General features: G+C 35.9%; 1 pseudogene; it reads left to right on the plus strand.

Annotated features, from left to right (window-relative positions):
* Positions 1-15,125: 15,125 nt before the first annotated feature.
* Positions 15,126-15,719, plus strand: LOC149141190 (nicotinamide/nicotinic acid mononucleotide adenylyltransferase-like; annotated as a pseudogene).
* The last annotated feature ends 3,481 nt before the right edge of the window (positions 15,720-19,200 follow it).

Consider the following 19,200-nt stretch of genomic DNA (forward strand, 5'->3'; position numbering starts at 1 on the left):
CACTCCTGAATCCTGATGTCTTCTTGGTCAAAATAGGAGCATTTCGTACCAGTTTCCCTGCTCTGAAAAAAAAAAAAAAAAGGGGAACCAAGCAATGGGTTCCCCATTCTTGGGAGCAGCAGTTCCTCTACTTTGTAGCTTCAAACTAGAGATATAGTCTTCATGAAACCAAAATTCAGGCAAATTGGTGTTGGCTAAACTTGCATACATAGGATAATTTTCCAGACAACAACAATGCACACAAAACACGTCCTGAATTTCCTAATGAATAAAGGAGAATTAAATCCATTATTAATTCAACTTTAAGAAAAGACGTACAAATCTAATATTTAGAAAAATTAAAGGTAGCATGACTCTTAAAGACTCTGTATTCACAAGCCCTCTAGCACGCAAGGAAGACTCCACTCTCCTAAGAACTACCAAAGTCCGTTGGTAGCTGCTTTGCTTTGCCTCCCATGGGTCCACCATTATAAATGATGAATCTTCAGATGCAAGCTGACTTAAATTAATTCTATGCTCCGCAGATGCCAGGCCCTTTTTGCCATATGCATCATTGATAGGGGATATGTAACCCCCAAGAACCACATATCCATCTGATAGCAATTGATCCCTAGCCAGTTCAACCATGCGCAAGTGCATATAAGTTGGTGGATTGAAACTGCCTGGTAATAGAAGAACCACTTGCATTCGTTTTTGTTCCAAGGGATCTGTTGTGCATTTTGTATTCAGCTGACGAGAAAGTTTTTCCAATGGCAGAGGAACATCCATAGAACCTGAAATTGCTGCAGCAGTCCCACAACAGTCAGAATTGTCAGATGTTGATTTGAGAAACTTCCACTTCCTCTGACTTGAAGACAACAAAACTTGCCTACTGGGCCACATACCTAAATGAAAAATCTGTTTGAATTAGGAAGAGGACATCAATTGAAAGCGAATAATGTAACAAATGTCAATGCATTTAATAAACATGACAAGATTCAGTTTAATAATACTGTTGGATATTTACATTGTGGAAACGTGGTTGCCGAACAAGCATGTATTTATGTTTGAATGTTGGTGCTTCTAGCTTAAATTCAAAATCAATAGTACAAGGTCTAAGTAACCAAATAATCATGTAGTTACGTTCGAGTCTTGAATCGGATTTTGACGATTCATTATGTCAAGGTGTCTTCTGTTCCATCATGGCTGAAACAGCAAGATCATTAAATGTTAGCATTTATAATCTGGCCTTAGCAGTTATAGTCGTTTCCTGACTTCAGAAATTGCTAAATGTTCCCAAATGTCAACTAGAATAACCAAAAGTTTGTGCATACGCACCACCAGTAAAATGAGCTGGGTTATATGATGATTTTGTTCATGAAGTATCTCACAATAACTGTTCAAATATGTTACAGCTTCAATGATAAAAAAATAAATAAATTTAACTGACGTATCACTCTCCCTCTCTTGCTTGTCCAACTGACGTATCACTCGGTCCAATCAATTGTGTATTCACAGGTTTATCTTAAATAGTTTCGAAATATAAAAGAACGTTATCGAACCTCAAGGCAATAATATTAGATTTAGTATTTATTATTGTTATTTATTTATTACTTATTATGGTATTATATATATATATATATATATATATTTTTTTTTTTTAATATAAAAGAACGTTATCCAATAATATTAGATTTGGTATTTATTATTGTGATTTATTAGTTATTATGGTATTTTTTTTAATATTAAAATTTGGTATTTATTATTGTGATTTATTTATTAGTTATTATGGTATTTTTTTTTTAAGTGATTGATTTGATGTTTTGATAAATACTTGTTATAATCTATAAATAAGGATTTAGAGAAAGTATTAGTTACTCTGGTATTATCAAAGATATTATAAACATATAAAGACACTGAAAATGGGTGTCTTTTATAAAAGCAAATAAAAATATGACATGGGTTTAATATATTTAAAAGGAATGTTGAAATTTATCCGGTTTATTAAAGAATTTTAGTATGTGTATGTAAATTTATTTGAAGAGCATATAGTTAATTTAAGATTGACTTCTGTTACATGAAAATGATAGATTTAAAATTGGCTTTTGTTAAATAAAAGGATTCATGTTTATTTGGCAAGAGATTTATAAATAAATAGTGGTGAAACTAGTAAGACACATAGCAATGCTTCAACATAAAAAATAAAAATTATGAGAAGTTATGAAAGGAAATATGTTATTTAAAGCATCTAGTGTAATGAATTATTTAGTTGCAATGTGTACTTTGTTATAGATTTTTACTTATTAATTATGTGTATCTACCAAGTGAGCTTATAATGAGAACCACTTATTAGCATGGCTTATAAAGGCATTAACATATGGTGCAAGCCAAGTGTTATAAATGCCCTGAAAGAGGTTTTTAAAGAAATGAGAACAATGAAATTAAAGTCATACTTTAAATTTAAATATTTTGGTCCACAAGACGTAGAGTAGTCAGTTATAAAGGTTAAGATTATTGTTAAGAAATTCCTTGTGTGAGAGGGAATATGTTCCAAGTGCAGACAAACCATTGTATATTATGGAATTTTCTTATAAAATGTATTTGTCGTGAACATTATTTTTGTAATCTCACCTTTTGTGAAAAAAAAATCCTATTGCAAGAGTTCCAAACCCCGAATGAAGACATCCCAATGAAGCAAAAACATTACAAGATATGTTAAGACATATTTTACTAAAATGTGAAGTATTCATACTGAAATTAGAAAACAAAATCATATGACTACTTGTACATTAAGGGAATTATGCCTACCATGAAACTGAGTCCTAACAGTGATGAAATGTTGGAATGACAAGAGTACCCTACTGAGAAACTCTTGTGTTAGCCAAAGTCGTGCAAATTCTATACTTCTCTCAAACTTGTGTAGTACATCAGTTTCTAGAAATTACTTGCATATATCAGCGTCTAGAAATCTTGATTATAGTATTATAAAATACATACTTACAAATTTGTTGTATACCTCATCCAATATCAATATCAGGTTCTCGAAATCCTCTTGTATACCTTGTCCAATATCAATATCAATGTCTCGAAATCCTCATTATCAATATCAGTTTCGACATCACTTTCTGGAAATCTTGATTTTAATTTTATAAAATGCAGGATCACAAATTCTTGGATGCTTCAATCAATATCAGCATCAATGTTTAGATGTCTCGATCAATATCAGCATCCACTTTCCTTTTTGTAGGTTCTCCCATCCATTCAATGAATGAGTATATAGAGGAAAACAATTTGTCTATCTGTTTTTCATTTTTCCATGCTACGCCTTGAAAATTTTTCCCACTCCATTTGATATAGGGAAAAATAGTTCAAATTTTTTTCCAAATTTTCCATTCCTTCGGTGTATCTTTGCACCTTTAGGAGCAATTGCTAGTTTGCATATGATTAGGAAGTAGGGTAGCTGGGTTTGAAGGGATGAAGGTTTGGACTACGCATTCATTGCAAGTGATGATTACGTTCTATGTAGTTAACATTTTTTTATCTCTAGATAGTGTGTACCATTAGGTATCCACGAGAAAGGAGTGGTATGTATTTATTTTAAGTGCTAATGGTAGTCGTACAACATTGAACTTTCAGAACATGGATCATGAAGGTAAATCAAGTCTCTAAGAAGGTGTAGTAGGCATTGTTAGGTCCCCCTAGCAAGCAGTGGCATATGTTATTTTCAAAGTACTGATTGTAGTTCCTAACAAAATTGAAGATTTAGAACATGGTAAACAAAGGTGGATTACATCATAGGTGAAATATCAAACAATAATTAACACAATTATTATTGACCATTACAAATATTGAAGTCCAAGCTTAAGGTGGGTAGTTCCTCCTATGAAAAAGGCATAGGCATCCCCTATGAATTTGAGTTAATACAAAATTATTGCTATCTTAATTGCTTGATTGAATGAATAAAACTAGAGAGATTTCTCCTAAATTAGTCAATTTGCAAATTGAAGGAAGGTGGGTGTTATTAATTGTTGCTTTAATTAGTTGTGATTTTGATTATGATGATTTTGTTGGAAAAGTTTATGTATGACGCTTCCTTTAACTATTAATTTTAATAATATCTATAATGTATGTTCTGTACATTTATACAAAAAGTGGGTTGCAATGTTCCCCAGATATAGTCCTTCAGTTATAACGTAATTCGTGTTATAGATACCATGGGAAAATTTTAACTTTCCCACCAGAAGGTTGGCAGGAGTTTCAGGAAGGGTTCCTGAGATTAGGTGTCGCCTTTTCTCCTTTATGTCCTAAGGACTTCGGGACGAAGTCCATTGTTAAGAGGGGGTGTATGTAGTGCCCACTCTAGTTTCCTGACCCTGATACGACATTATCTTAGACACTCTATTCTTCGAGGACCTCAGATTGAGGATCTGGACCCATGACACTATTATTAGCGATTGAGATATTCATGGTTGTGATGTTTATGAATGCTTTCCATTGATATTATGGTAGCATGAATGGTTATGTATCTTATCTATCAGTATTCTGATGATTGCAATATTAATAGTTAAGTTGGTCTCTGTTTGAAATTATGATGAGGGTAGTAAAGAATATGTATGCGCTCTCTAAAAGCATAATGAGGACAAATTTTATGGATAGGTATATTTCTACGATGTTACGATGTTGATAGCTTAATGAATATGTATGTCTCCATTGATGATTATTGATGATAGCGATGAGGGATGTGTCCCCTATAGTTCAGACTTACAATGGACAATGATGTGAATGACTAGGAATTGTTAATGATGCTATTATGATAATTGACTAACATTGAGAAACCGTGTTACTGATGATTATTGAGTATGGCAGGGAACCATCAGAGGCACTCGCATATGATGAGTTGATGACACCTGGTTTGACGAAAATTCATATTATTTTATCTTTGAAAGTCTAAGTCGATCTTAGAATCTGCCATATATGTTTAACTATATTCTGATGATATATTAATGGTTGCAGGCACAGATTAGTTGCTTGACCGAATGACTCACATATGGGTGATGGGGTTGTACAAGTGGATGGAACTACATGGGAGGGGTGGGACAGAGTCCCTGATCCCACCCACTAGCACTCCCGCCGTGACTTGGGCTGGAAGGGTTGAAGCACCTTCGCCTTGAAGATCACGATGCCATGAGGGCAGGTTCCAAAGTTGGGTCGCTCATGAGGACTTTACTGGGGGCGTGCATCAAGGCGGATTCCTTGATCCTCGACACCATTAGTCTCACTATAGCAGGCAACATAAGAGATGATAGTGGTCTATGACGTTGCACTATATTTTCCCCTCGTCATCATTGGATGCTTGAAGGGCAAGTGGTGTGGCACCCTTGGAACTTCAGGGGAATTTCTTGAAGGGAACGACCAACTTGGCACCCTTGGCATCACAAATAAACTATTAGGTGTGGCACCCTTGGAACTTCTAGGGAAGTTCTTGAAGGGCACAACCAAACTGGCACCCTTGACATCACAAATAAACTATTAGGTGTGGCACCCTTGGAACTTCTAGGGAAGTTCTTGAAGGGCACAACCAAACTGGCACCCTTGACATCACAAATAAGCTATTAGGTGTGGCACCCTTGGAACTTCTAGGGAAGTTCTTGAAGGGCACAACCAAACTTCGCATCCTTGGAATCATTAAAAATAAATAATAATAAATAAATATAAGCAAGGAATGAAAACTAGGTAAATTTACATCAAGGGTAAATGATGATTAGAAACCAATGTAATTAAATCAAAATAAAACTTGGAATAAGGAGGATCATAGGAAGAATTAAAATAGAGTACCTTAAAAACTCTACCCTTCCCATTTTTGAAAATACTAGGAAGATTATGTGGTTTAATTAGGAAAAAGGGGAAAGACAAACATAATGGTAAGGATAAAGATTAATCCTAAACTAATTTAAACCTAATTAAGAAAAGGGGAAGGTGAATTAAAATGAGAATAATAAATTAAATTTAGAGAAATGTAGAGAAGCTCCATGTGTCAACAACCAACATAAGAATATCCATCTAGGAGATAACCTGAGTTAAATTAGGGAGTAGATTGGGGATAAAATCTTGACTCATTAATTGACTTCAAGTAATGAACACAAATTAAGGAATAAAAGGAGGGAATAAAGAGACAACTAGGAGAAGAAATAGGAATCTTGTTGAGGTGAGGAAAATATTAGTTTTAAATAAAAAATTAAGTAAATAATTTTGAGAGACCCTTGATGTGAGAATGACACATGGGTGGGTGAATAATCAAGCTATTGAATTATAAAAAAAAATAATTAATTATGCATGACATGACAAGTGTCACCTATGAGGACTCCTATAAAAGAAGGGGCAAGCTATGGAAGAAGGGACTTTTTGGGAACCCTATTATTGGATGGATGAGATGTTGTGAGAGCAGTGATTACGAAGCTATAGTGAGTTTGGTGAGGTAGAGGATTTAGAGAGGGGACTCTTGAGCCAAGGTGTGCTCTCCTCTACTAGCTAGTGCTTGTCTCCATTGTACAACCCCATTGCAGCTCGGGGGTCCGCGAGGAAGAGAGTACCCAAGGAGTAGGCTGGGAGGTTAACCGGTGAGTCTTCGCATTCGGATCAAGTGCGTCATCATTCACTCGCGGAGGTGACCAGCTACAAGGGAATACCAGCAACAACAGAGCAAGCAGAGTCTCGCCTTCTGGTGAACGGTACACATGTATTTCATTACTATTGATCTTAGTTTAACATATGTAAATGTTATGATATGTTTTCTTGAAATGAGTGTCAGGAATGTGTGTGCTAAATATTTCGGAAATTTCAATTCGTTTCTTTTCTGGTTGTATTTGCTGTTAAAAAAAATAAAAAAAAAATGTAATTAGTCTGAATCGTGGTCCTTACAGAGTTTGAGACCATATTGTCCCGAATCTCCATTGGAAAGGGACTCCATATACAATGTGGTAGGCCTTGATTTTTTTTTTTCCCAAAACAATAGTGACTACAAGAAGCTGGTATTGAAGAATGTAACTAGGTCCGGCTTTCAAAATTGCATTTGAGTCATAATGAAATGTAGTTATCAAAATAAAGAAAGAGAAATTATTATTATCATTATTATTATGACTTATTAAAGCATGGGTTTCATGCTTGGGTCATCATGTTTTAGGTCAAAGTCCCCATTGAGGACTTCTAGGTTTTATATTGAGTCATTAAAGTCATTTTCCATTTAATGAGACTCTTCTTAGAATTTTGAATCATGTAAAAAGAATTATTATTGAGTAAAATATGTAATTTGTCACCTCCACACCAAGTCAGCCCTTACCTGATCAAGTTGACCTACATGAGGGTAATTCAACCTCCAGAAAAGGGTATATATACAAGAAGTTTAATTCATTTAGAGGAGACTCTCACACAAGTTTGATATCCAAGAGAAAGAGGCAGAAGAATATGAAATTGCAGAAGAAGCTGAAGGAGATTTGTTACAAAAGAAAATCATTCTTTTGGGTTGTCTCTCTCACTCGTGTGGATTTACTTGGCTATTTACTGGAAGTTTTAAGTGTTGATGGGTCAAAGTTCCACTGCAGGTCAAAGTTCTACTGTTGGGTCGAATTTCTACTGCTGGGTTGAAGTTTTGCTGGAGAGGTCGAAGTTTTTACTGCTACTATTAGGTCAAAGTTTCTGCTGGGTTGAAGATATGTTGCTACATCAAGGTCAAAGTTGTTGCTGGAAGGTTATCATTTGTAGAAGGGAAGGGTTGACTTGGTGATTAGAGGAAATCTGTGTCTAGGTCAAGGAGTCTTGGGTCATCTCGTGAAACTATTAAAGGAAGAGTTATTCACTGGTTTTAACCCTAGATAGGGGTTTTCCCATGACTGTCTGCCTACATCTGGTGTCTGTGATATTCATGTTATGGTTTTCGTAATTTCTTGATGAACTAAGATAAAACAAGAACATAAGAAAGTTAACAAGAACATAAGAATTGTAAGGACCACGATTCAGACTAATTTTTTTTTTCTAAAGTTAACAGCAAATACAACCAAAAAAGAAACGCATTGAAATTTCAAATTTATTTAGCACACACATTCCTGACACTCATTTCAGGAAAACATATCATAACATTTACATATGTTTAACTAAGATCAATGGTAATGAAATACATGTGTACCGTTCACCAGAAAGCAAGGCTCCGCTTGCTCTACTGTTACTGGTATTCCCTTGTAGCCGGTCACCTCCGCGATTGAATGATGACGCACTTGATCCGAATGCGAAGACCCACCGGTTAACCTCCCAGCCTACTCCTTGGGTACTCTTCTTCCCCGCGGACCCCCGAGCTGCAATGGGGTTGTACAATGGAGGAAAGCACTAGCTGGTAGAGGAGAGCACACCTTGGCTCAAGAGTCCCCTCTCTAAAATCCTCTACCTCACCAAACTCACTATAGCTTCGTAATCACTGCTCTGACATCATCTCATCCATCCAACCATAGGGTTCCCAAAAGTCCCTTCTCCCATGGCTTGCCCCTTCTTTTATAGGAGTCCTCAAGGTGACACTTGTCATGCCATGCATAATTAATTATTTTTTTTATAATTCAATAGCTTGATTATTCACCCACCCATGTGTCATTCTCACATCAAGGGTCTCCCAAAATTATTTACTTAAATTTTTATTGAGAACTAATATTTTTCTCACCTCAACAAGATTCCTATTTCTTCTCCTAGTTGTCTCTTTATTCCCCCCTTTTATTCCTTAATTTGTGTTCATTACTTGAGGTCAATTAATGAGTCAAGATTTTATCCCCAATCTACTCCCTAATTTAACTCAGGTTATCTCCTAGTTGGATATTCTTATGTTGGTTGTTGACACATGGAGCTTCTCTACATTTCTCTAAATTTAATTTATTATTCTCATTTTAATTCACCTTCCTCTTTTCTTAATTAGGTTTAAATTTGTTTAGGATTAATCTTTATCCTTACCATTATGTTTGTCTTTCCCCTTTTTCCTAATTAAACCACATAATCTTCCTAGTATTTTCCAAAATGGGAAGGGTACAATTTTTAAGGTACTCTATTTTAATTCTTCCTATGATCCTCCTTATTCCAAGTTTTAATTTTGATTTAATTACATTGGTTTCTAATCATCATTTACCCTTGATGTAAATTTACCTAGTTTTCATTCCTTGCTTATATTTATTTATTATTATTTATTTTTAATGATTCCAAGGATGCCAAGTTTGGTTGTGCCCTTCAAGAACTTCCCTAGAAGTTCCAAGGGTGCCACACCTAATAGCTTATTTGTGATGTCAAGGGTGCCAGTTTGGTTGTGCCCTTCAAGAACTTCCCTAGAAGTTCCAAGGGTGCCACACCTACTAGTTTATTTGTGATGCCAAGGGTGTCAGTTTGGTTGTGCCCTTCAAGAACTCCCCTAGAAGTTCCAAGGGTGCCACACCTACTAGTTTATTTGTGATGCCAAGGGTACCAGTTTGGTTGTGCCCTTCAAGAACTCCCCTAGAAGTTCCAAGGGTGCCACACCTACTAGTTTATTTGTGATGCCAAGGGTGCCAAGCTGGTCGTGCCCTTCAAGAAATTCCCCTGAAGTTCCAAGGGTGCCACACCACTTGCCCTTCAAGCATCCAGTGACTACGAGGGGAAAGTATAGTGCAACGTCATAGACTACTATCATCTCCTATGTTGCCTGCTATAGTGAGACTAATGGTGTCGGGGATCAAGGAATCTGCCTTGATGCGCGCCCCCCGGTAAAGTCCTCATGAGCGACCCAACTTTGGGACCTGCCCTCATGGCATCGTGATCTTCAAGGCGAAGGTGTTTCATCCCTTCCAGCCCAAGTCACGGCGGGAGTGCTAGTGGGTGGGATCAGGGACTCTGTCCCACCCCTCCCATGTAGTTCCATCCACTTGTACAACCCCATCACCCATATGTGAGTCATTTGATCAAGAAACTAATCTGTGCCTGCAACCACTAATATATCATCAGAATATAGTTACACATATATGGCAGATTCCAAGATCGACTTATACTTTCAAAGATAAAATAATATAAATTTTCATCAAACCAGGTGTCATCGACATGTCATATGCGAGTGCCTCTGATGGTTTCTTGCCATACTCAATAATCATCAATAACAAGGTTTCTCAATGTTAGTCAATTATCATAATAGCATCATTAAAAATTCTTGGTCATTCACATCATTGTCCATTGTAAGTCTGATCTAAAGGAAGTAGGTAACATAGGGGACACATCCCTCATGGATATCATCAATAATCATCAATGGAAACATACATATTCATTAAGCTATCAACATCGTAACATTGTAGAAATATACCTATCCATAAAATTTATCCTCATTATGCTTTTAGTAGAGCACATACATATTCTTTACTACCCTCATCATAATTTCAAATAGAGACCAACTTAACTATTTAATATTGCAATCATCAGAATACTGATAGATAAGATACATAACCATTCATGCTACCATAATATCAATGGAAAGCATTCATAAACATCACAACCATGAATATCTCAATCGCTAATAATAGTGTCAAGGGTCCAGATCCTCAATCTAAGGTCCTCGAAGAATAAAGTGTCTAAGATAATGTCGTATTAGGGTCAGGAAACTAGAGTGGGCACTACATACACCCCCTCTTAACAATGGACTTCGTCCCAAAGTCCTTAAAACATAAAGGAGAAACGGCGACACATAATCTTAGGAACCCTTCCTGAAACTCTTGCCAACCTTCTGGTGGGCAGGTTAAAATTTTCCCAAGGTATCTATGACACGAATTCCGTTAAAACTGAAGGACTATATCTGGGGAACATTGCAACCCACTTTTTGTATAAATGTACAAAACATACATTATAGATATTATTAAAATTAATAGTTAAAGGAAGTGTCATATATAAACTTTTCCAACAAAATCATCATAATCAAAATCACAACTAATTAAAGCAACAATTAATACCACCCACCTTCCTTCAAATGACAAATTGACTAATTTAGGAGAAATCTCTCTAGTTTTATTCATTCAATCACGCAATTAAGATAGCAATAATTTTGTATTAACTCAAATTCATAGGGGATGCCTATGCCTTTTTTCATAGGAGGAACTACCCACCTTAAGCTTGGACTTCAATATTTGTAATGGTCAATAATAATTGTGTTAATTATGGTTTGATATTTCACCTATGACGTAATCCACCTTTGTTTACCATGTTCTAAATCTTCAATTTTGTTAGGAACTACAATCAGTACTTTGAAAATAAACATATGCCACTGCTTGCTAGGGGGACCTAACAATGCCTACTACACCTTCTTAGAGACTTGACTTACCTTCATGATCCATGTTCTGAAAGTTCAATGTTGTACAACTACCATTAGCACTTTAAAAATAAATACATACCACTCCTTTCTAGTGGATACCTAATGGTACACACTATCTAGAGATAAAAAAAAGATGTTAACTACATAGAGCATAATCATCACTTGCAATGAATGAGTAGTCCAAACCTTCATCCCTTCAAACCCAGCTACCCTACTTCCTAATCATATGCAAACTAGCAATTGCTCCTAAAGGTGCAAAGATACACCGAATAAATGGAAAATTTTGGGAAAAATTTATGAACTATTTTTCCCTATATCAAATGGAGTGGGAAAAATTTTCAAGGCGTAGCATGGAAAAATGAAAAACAGATAGACAAATTGTTTTCCTCTATATACTCATTCATTGAATGGATGGGAGAACCTACAAAAAGGAAAGTGGATGCTGATATTGATCGAGGCATCTAAACATTGATGTTGATATTGATTGAAGCATCCAAGAATTTGTGATCCTGTATTTTATAAAATTAAAATCAAGATTTCCAGAAAGTGATGTCGAAACTGATATTGATAATGAGGATTTCGAGACATTGATATTGATATTGGACAAGGTATACAAGAGGATTTCGAGAACCTGATATTGATATTGGATGAGGTATACAACAAATTTGTAAGTATGTATTTTATAATACTATAATCAAGATTTCTAGACGCTGATATATGCAAATAATTTCTAGAAACTGATGTACTACACAAGTTTGAGAGAAGTATAGAATTTGCACGACTTTGGCTAACACAAGAGTTTCTCAGTAGGCTACTCTTGTCATTCCAACATTTCATCACTGTTAGGACTCAGATTCATGGTAGGCATAATTCCCTTAATGTACAAGTAGTCATATGATTTTGTTTTCTAATTTCAGTATGAATACTTCACATTTTAGTAAAATATGTCTTAACATATCTTGTAATGTTTTTGCTTCATTGGGATGTCTTCATTCGGGGTTTGGAACTCTTGCAATAGGATTTTTTTTCACAAAAGGTGAGATTACAAAAATAATGTTCACGACAAATACATTTTATAAGAAAATTCCATAATATTTGATGAGAAATTTCACAATGGTTTGTCTGCACTTGGAACATATTCCCTCTCACACAAGGAATTTCTTAACAATAATCTTAACCTTTATAACTGACTACTCTATGTCTTGTGGACCAAAATATTTAAATTTAAAGTATGACTTTAATTTCATTGTTCTAATTTCTTTAAAAACCTCTTTCAGGGCATTTATAACACTTGGCTTGCACCATATGTTAATGCCTTTATAAGCCATGCTAATAAGTGGTTCTCATTATAAGCTCACTTGGTAGATACACATAATTAATAAGTAAAAATCTATAACAAAGTATACATTGCAACTAAATAATTCATTACGCTAGATGCTTTAAATAACATATTTCCTTTCATAACTTTTCATAATTTTTATTTTTATGTTGAAGCATTGCTATGTGTCTTACTAGTTTCACCACTATTTATTGATAAATCTCTTGCCAAATAAACATGAATCCTTTTTATTTAACAAAAGCCAATTTTAAATCTATCATTTTCATGTAACAAAAGTCAATCTTAAATTAACTATATGCTCTTCAAATAATTTACATACACATACTAAAATTCTTTAATAAACCGGATAAATTTCAACATTCCTTTTAAATATATTAAACCCACGTCATATTTTTATTTGCTTTTATAAAAGACACCCATTTTCAGTGTCTTTATATGTTTATAATATCTTTGATAATACCAGAGTAACTAATACTTTCTCTAAATCCTTATTTATAGATTATAACAAGTATTTATCAAAACAACAAATCAATCACTTAAAAAAAATACCATAATAACTAATAAATAAATCACAATAATAAATACCAAATTTAATATTAAAAAAAATACCATAATAACTAATAAATCACAATAATAAATACCAAATCTAATATTATTGGATAACGTTCTTTTATATTAAAAATATATATAAAAAATACCATAATAAGTAATAAATAAATAACAATAATAAATACTAAATCTAATATTATTGCCTTGAGGTTCGATAACGTTCTTTTATATTTCGAAACTATTTAAGATAAACCTGTGAATACACAATTGATTGGACCGAGTGATACGTCAGTTGAATTTTTTTTTTTTTTTTTTTTATCATTGAAGCTGTAACATATTTGAACAATTATTGTGTGATACTTCATGAACAAAATCATCATATAACCCAGCTCATTTTACTGCTGGTGCGTATGCACAAACTTTTGGTTATTCTGGCTGACATTTGGGAACATTTAGCAATTTCTGAAGTCATGAAACGACTATAACTGCTAAGGCCAGATTATAAATGCTAACATTTAATGATCTTGTTGTTTCAGCCATGATGGAACAGAAGACACCTTGACATAATGAATCATCAAAATCCGATTCGAACAAAACAACTGGGTGTTTACTTTTGGTTAGCTAGTTTACTGGTAGGGGTAGACAAGTAGATTAGGCAGAGGAGGAAATGGCTGTAGTCAGGAGGACACAGGCCTAAGCAGAGCAGGTGGATATTGCTGGTGGTGCCAGAGTGCAAGGCTCTAATCTGTAATGATTTTGTCTCGGTCACTCTTTAGTGAATACATTGTATTTCTTCTTGTCCTTCTGGCCGCAAAAATACTGGAACAAAAGAGTTAAGAAGACGCCTCCAATTAAGGAAGAAAATGTATCTCCAGAAGTAAAACTCACTTGGACGGAAGGAAGTCTCAAAGCCGTAGCAGGGGCATGTGACTTGGTTTGAAAGACTCCTTCCAAACAAGTGTGGCTAAGTCTGTTTACAATGAGGCAAAGCTCAAAATTCAGCAATTTGAGGGAAAGTATAGGAAGAAAAACTGAATAATTGGTTAAAGGCAGCTTGAGGTTTATTTCAGCCAAAGAATATAATGATGTGCAAAAATTACCTTTGTGTGCCTTAAACTGTCTGTAGCATGCTCCCCTGTGGTGGGAGACCTGCCAACATTCGCAACAACAAAGGAATGCAGCTATAGAGTAACTTCAAACTTCAAAGATATGGTTTGCGAGAAATTTTCATCGGCTGTGCAACGATGTGTTAAAAAAAAAAATCTACTGATCCAGGAAATGTATCTGAACTATATCAATTGAATTGCCTATTGATAGCCATTGGCTTCTTTGACCGTGTGCAATTGATCTGAATTTGAGCGGGGAAAAGCCTCAGGGGTCGAACTGGGGCACCCACCCGTTCATGGAAATGTATCTGGACGACCTACCTCAATTGAATTGCCTGCAAATAGCTTACTCGATTTTGAGTTTGACCTGTGGATAGCCTTAGAATTTGACTACTTTGACCTTGCACAATTGGTTCTGAATTTCAGTTTGAAAACTCAAGGCTCGAACGTAACTACATGATTATTTGATTACTTAGACCTTGTACTGTTGATTTTGAATTTAAGCTAGAAGCACCAACATTCAAACATAACTACATGCTTGTTCGGCAACCACGTTTCCACAATGTAATTATCCAACAGTATTATTAAACTGAATCTTGTCATGTTTATTAGATGCATTGACATTTGTTACATTATTCGCTTTCAATTGATGTCCTCTTCCTAATTCAAACAGATTTTTCATTTAGGTATGTGGCCCAGTAGGCAAGTTTTGTTGTCTTCAAGTCAGAGGAAGTGGAAGTTTCTCAAATCAACATCTGACAATTCTGACTGTTGTGGGACTGCTGCAGCAACTTCAGGTTTTATGGATGTTCCTCTGCCATTGGAAAAACTTTCTCGTCAGCTGACTACAAAATGCACAACAGATCCTTTGGAACAAAAACGAATGCAAGTGGTTCTTCTATTACCAGGAAGTTTCAATCCACCAACTTATATGCACTTGCGCATGTTTGAACTGGCTAGGTATCAATTGCTATCAGATGGATATGTGGTTCTTGGGGGTTACATATCCCCTGTCAATGATGCATATGGCAAAAAGGGCCTGGCATCTGCGGAGCATAGAATTAATTTATGTCAGCTTGCATCTGAAGATTCATCATTTATAATGGTGGACCCATGGGAGGCAAAGCAAAGCAGTTACCAACGGACTTTGGTAGTTCTTAGGAGAGTGGAGTCTTCCTTGCATGCTAGTGGGCTTATGAATACAGATTCTTTAAGAGTCATGCTACTTTGTGGGGCAGATCTACTTGAATCTTTTGTGAATCCAGGAGTTTGGATCCCTGAGCAGGTGAGGGCTATTTGTTGAGATCATGGTATTGTTTGCATTTCTAGAGGAGGAAAGGACATTGCAAAGCTCATCTTTGAGAATGATATTTCTCAAAATGTGGTTTTCAAGTAATTCTGCAGTGAAGCTTGAACAGAAGAACAGTGTCCATGATCATTTATAGCCTTATAAAGCATTCCTTTATTATGATCCTGATACAGTTAAATCCAGATATTATATTGTGGGAAACTGCTGCTCTGTATCCAACCGAAAAGCTGTTTGTTGAAACTCGAAAAAGTGTGGAGCATGCATGCCAAATAGTGAAAAGCAGTACCTTCATTTTTCCAGGTACTCCACTATATCACAAAATAACTGATCATATTCTACTGAATGAATGCTTTTGGTAAGCAATTTTTAGAATGTCGATCAATAAAACAGAATACCAAGGTGTCAGTCGAAAGATATGCATTGCATTTGAAAATTTGCGGCATTAGATTCTAAAAGCTATACATTAACTCATGCTCGCCTTCATTGGAGAAGCTCATATACTCTGAATTCTCTGTGGCATCGTATTATTCCTGCAGACAGAAAAATCCAAAATAGTGAACCGTTGTCATGCATCTATCGAAATCTGATTTGTAGTTTTTTGTTTTATTACTGTAAAATCATCTTATCAAGAGCTGCCAACGCCGATCATTGAATTTCAGTGTGTTTCTAGTTTTCCATAGAGGTAAAACAGTAATGACAGAAGAGGCAGTACTCCAGTCACGACATTGTAATTTCGACACATGGTTAGACAGGAGTTTCAAGACCTTACGCCACCTAGGTATCGAATTTCAAACAAGATATTGACTCTCAGAATTTGATGGAGACATTTGGTTCGCCGTTATATTTTTTTATCGGGAATGGAACCTATGTTATTAACAAGTTAAGATTCGGCAAGTTGAGATTCTAATAACGTTCACAGGTTGGCATGACCCTGGTTGGCATGATCCCGAACTAAACACACCCCAGCTTTCAATTCTAAGTGATCAAGAACAACCCTAGTCCGTGGAAACTTCTTTACCATTCACAATACAATAATCTATATATGAATCTCTGCGATTATTGCAGAAGAAATCGACACGTAGACTGTGACGGAGATCCATCCGTTTAACTCGCGACAAACTACATTTGACTTATTCATGCCCAAATAAAAAATATTAGAGAATGCCAGACCATTTCAAACAATGTAGAAGCAGAGTCGAGTCGCATATCAATAGGAACAGTTTTGTGTAATTAGCTTGGTAAAATTACCATTTTTTTTTTTGAAGAGGCTTTTAAGTAAACCAGGGTCCAGTCACATATGTCTATTGTTGAAATCAGTGCAAATCCTAGCATATTGTAAGATGTGTCAACTAAACTGGGCTGGTATTTCAGTTTTGAACTGCTATGGATAATGCTTGATGTCTCTATTTCTGATCTGTGACATAAATCCACTCCATTTCTGTCCATGAATTTGGATCATAATACAATATAGAGCTCTTAAAATGTTCCTAAATTGCACAATTTTTTTTTTTTTTTTTTTTTTAAACTTGAGTAATTTGATTTTAGAGAAATACCCACATAGCAAACAAAACTAGTTATGCATGCATGGGCCCATAGGCCTCAAGGGTTCAACTTGTGCTCCGATACCAAGTGTAAGGACCACGATTCAGACTAATTTTTTTTTTTTTCTAAAGTTAACAACAAATACAACCAGAAAAGAAACGCATTGAAATTTCAAATTTATTTAGCACACACATTCCTGACACTCATTTCAGGAAAACATATCATAACATTTACATATGTTTAACTAAGATCAATAGTAATGAAATACATGTGTACCGTTCACCAGAGGGCGAGGCTCCACTTGCTCTGCTGTTACTGGTATTCCCTTGTAGCTGGTCACCTCCGCGATTGAATGATGACGCACTTGATCCGAATGCGAAGACCCACCGGTTAACCTCCCAGCCTACTCCTTGGGTACTCTTCTTCCCCGCGGACCCCCGAGCTGCAATGGGGTTGTACAATGGAGGAAAGCACTAGCTGGTAGAGGAGAGCACACCTTGGCTCAAGAGTCCTCTCTAAAATCCTCTACCTCACTAAACTCACTATAGCTTCGTAATCACTGCTCTGACATCATCTCATCCATCCAACCATAGGGTTCCCAAAAGTCCCTTCTCCCATGGCTTGCCCCTTCTTTTATAGGAGTCCTCAAGGTGACACTTGTCATGCCATGCATAATTAATTATTTTTTTTATAATTCAATAGCTTGATTATTCACCCACCCATGTGTCATTCTCACATCAAGGGTCTCCCAAAATTATTTACTTAAATTTTTATTGAGAACTAATATTTTCCTCACCTCAACAAGATTCCTATTTCTTCTCCTAGTTGTCTCTTTATTCCCCCCTTTTATTCCTTAATTTGTGTTCATTACTTGAGGTCAATTAATGAATCAAGATTTTATCCCCAATCTACTCCCTAATTTAACTCAGGTTATCTCCTAGATGGATATTCTTATGTTGGTTGTTGACACATGGAGCTTCTCTACATTTCTCTAAATTTAATTTATTATTCTCATTTTAATTCACCTTCCTCTTTTCTTAATTAGGTTTAAATTAGTTTAGTATTAATATTTATCCTTACCATTATGTTTGTCTTTCCCCTTTTTCCTAATTAAACCACATAATCTTCCTAGTATTTTCCAAAATGGGAAGGGTACAATTTTTAAGGTACTCTATTTTAATTCTTCCTATGATCCTCCTTATTCCAAGTTTTAATTTTGATTTAATTACATTGGTTTCTAATCATCATTTACCCTTGATGTAAATTTACCTAGTTTTCATTCCTTGCTTATATTTATTTATTATTATTTATTTTTAATGATTCCAAGGATGCCAAGTTTGGTTGTGCCCTTCAAGAACTTCCCTAGAAGTTCCAAGGGTGCCACACCTAATAGCTTATTTGTGATGTCAAGGGTGCCAATTTGGTTGTGCCCTTCAAGAACTTCCCTAGAAGTTCCAAGGGTGCCACACCTACTAGTTTATTTGTGATGCCAAGGGTGCCAGTTTGGTTGTGCCCTTCAAGAACTCCCCTAGAAGTTCCAAGGGTGCCACACCTACTAGTTTATTTGTGATGCCAAGGGTACCAGTTTGGTTGTGCCCTTCAAGAACTCCCCTAGAAGTTCCAAGGGTGCCACACCTACTAGTTTATTTGTGATGCCAAGGGTGCCAAGCTGGTCGTGCCCTTCAAGAAATTCCCCTGAAGCTCCAAGGGTGCCACACCACTTGCCCTTCAAGCATCCAGTGACTACGAGGAGAAAGTATAGTGCAACGTCATAGACTACTATCATCTCCTATGTTGCCTGCTATAGTGAGACTAATGGTGTCGGGGATCAAGGAATTCGCCTTGATGCGCGCCCCCCGGTAAAGTCCTCATGAGCGACCCAACTTTGGGACCTGCCCTCATGGCATCGTGATCTTCAAGGCGAAGGTGTTTCATCCCTTCCAGCCCAAGTCACGGCGAGAGTGCTAGTGGGTGGGATCAGGGACTCTGTCCCACCACTCCCATGTAGTTCCATCCACTTGTACAA

The sequence above is a fragment of the Pinus tabuliformis genome, chromosome X (genome assembly GCF_031772625.1).
Source record: "Pinus tabuliformis cultivar Carrire ecotype Pingquan chromosome X, CPIR1, whole genome shotgun sequence".
NCBI lineage: Eukaryota > Viridiplantae > Streptophyta > Pinopsida > Pinales > Pinaceae > Pinus > Pinus tabuliformis.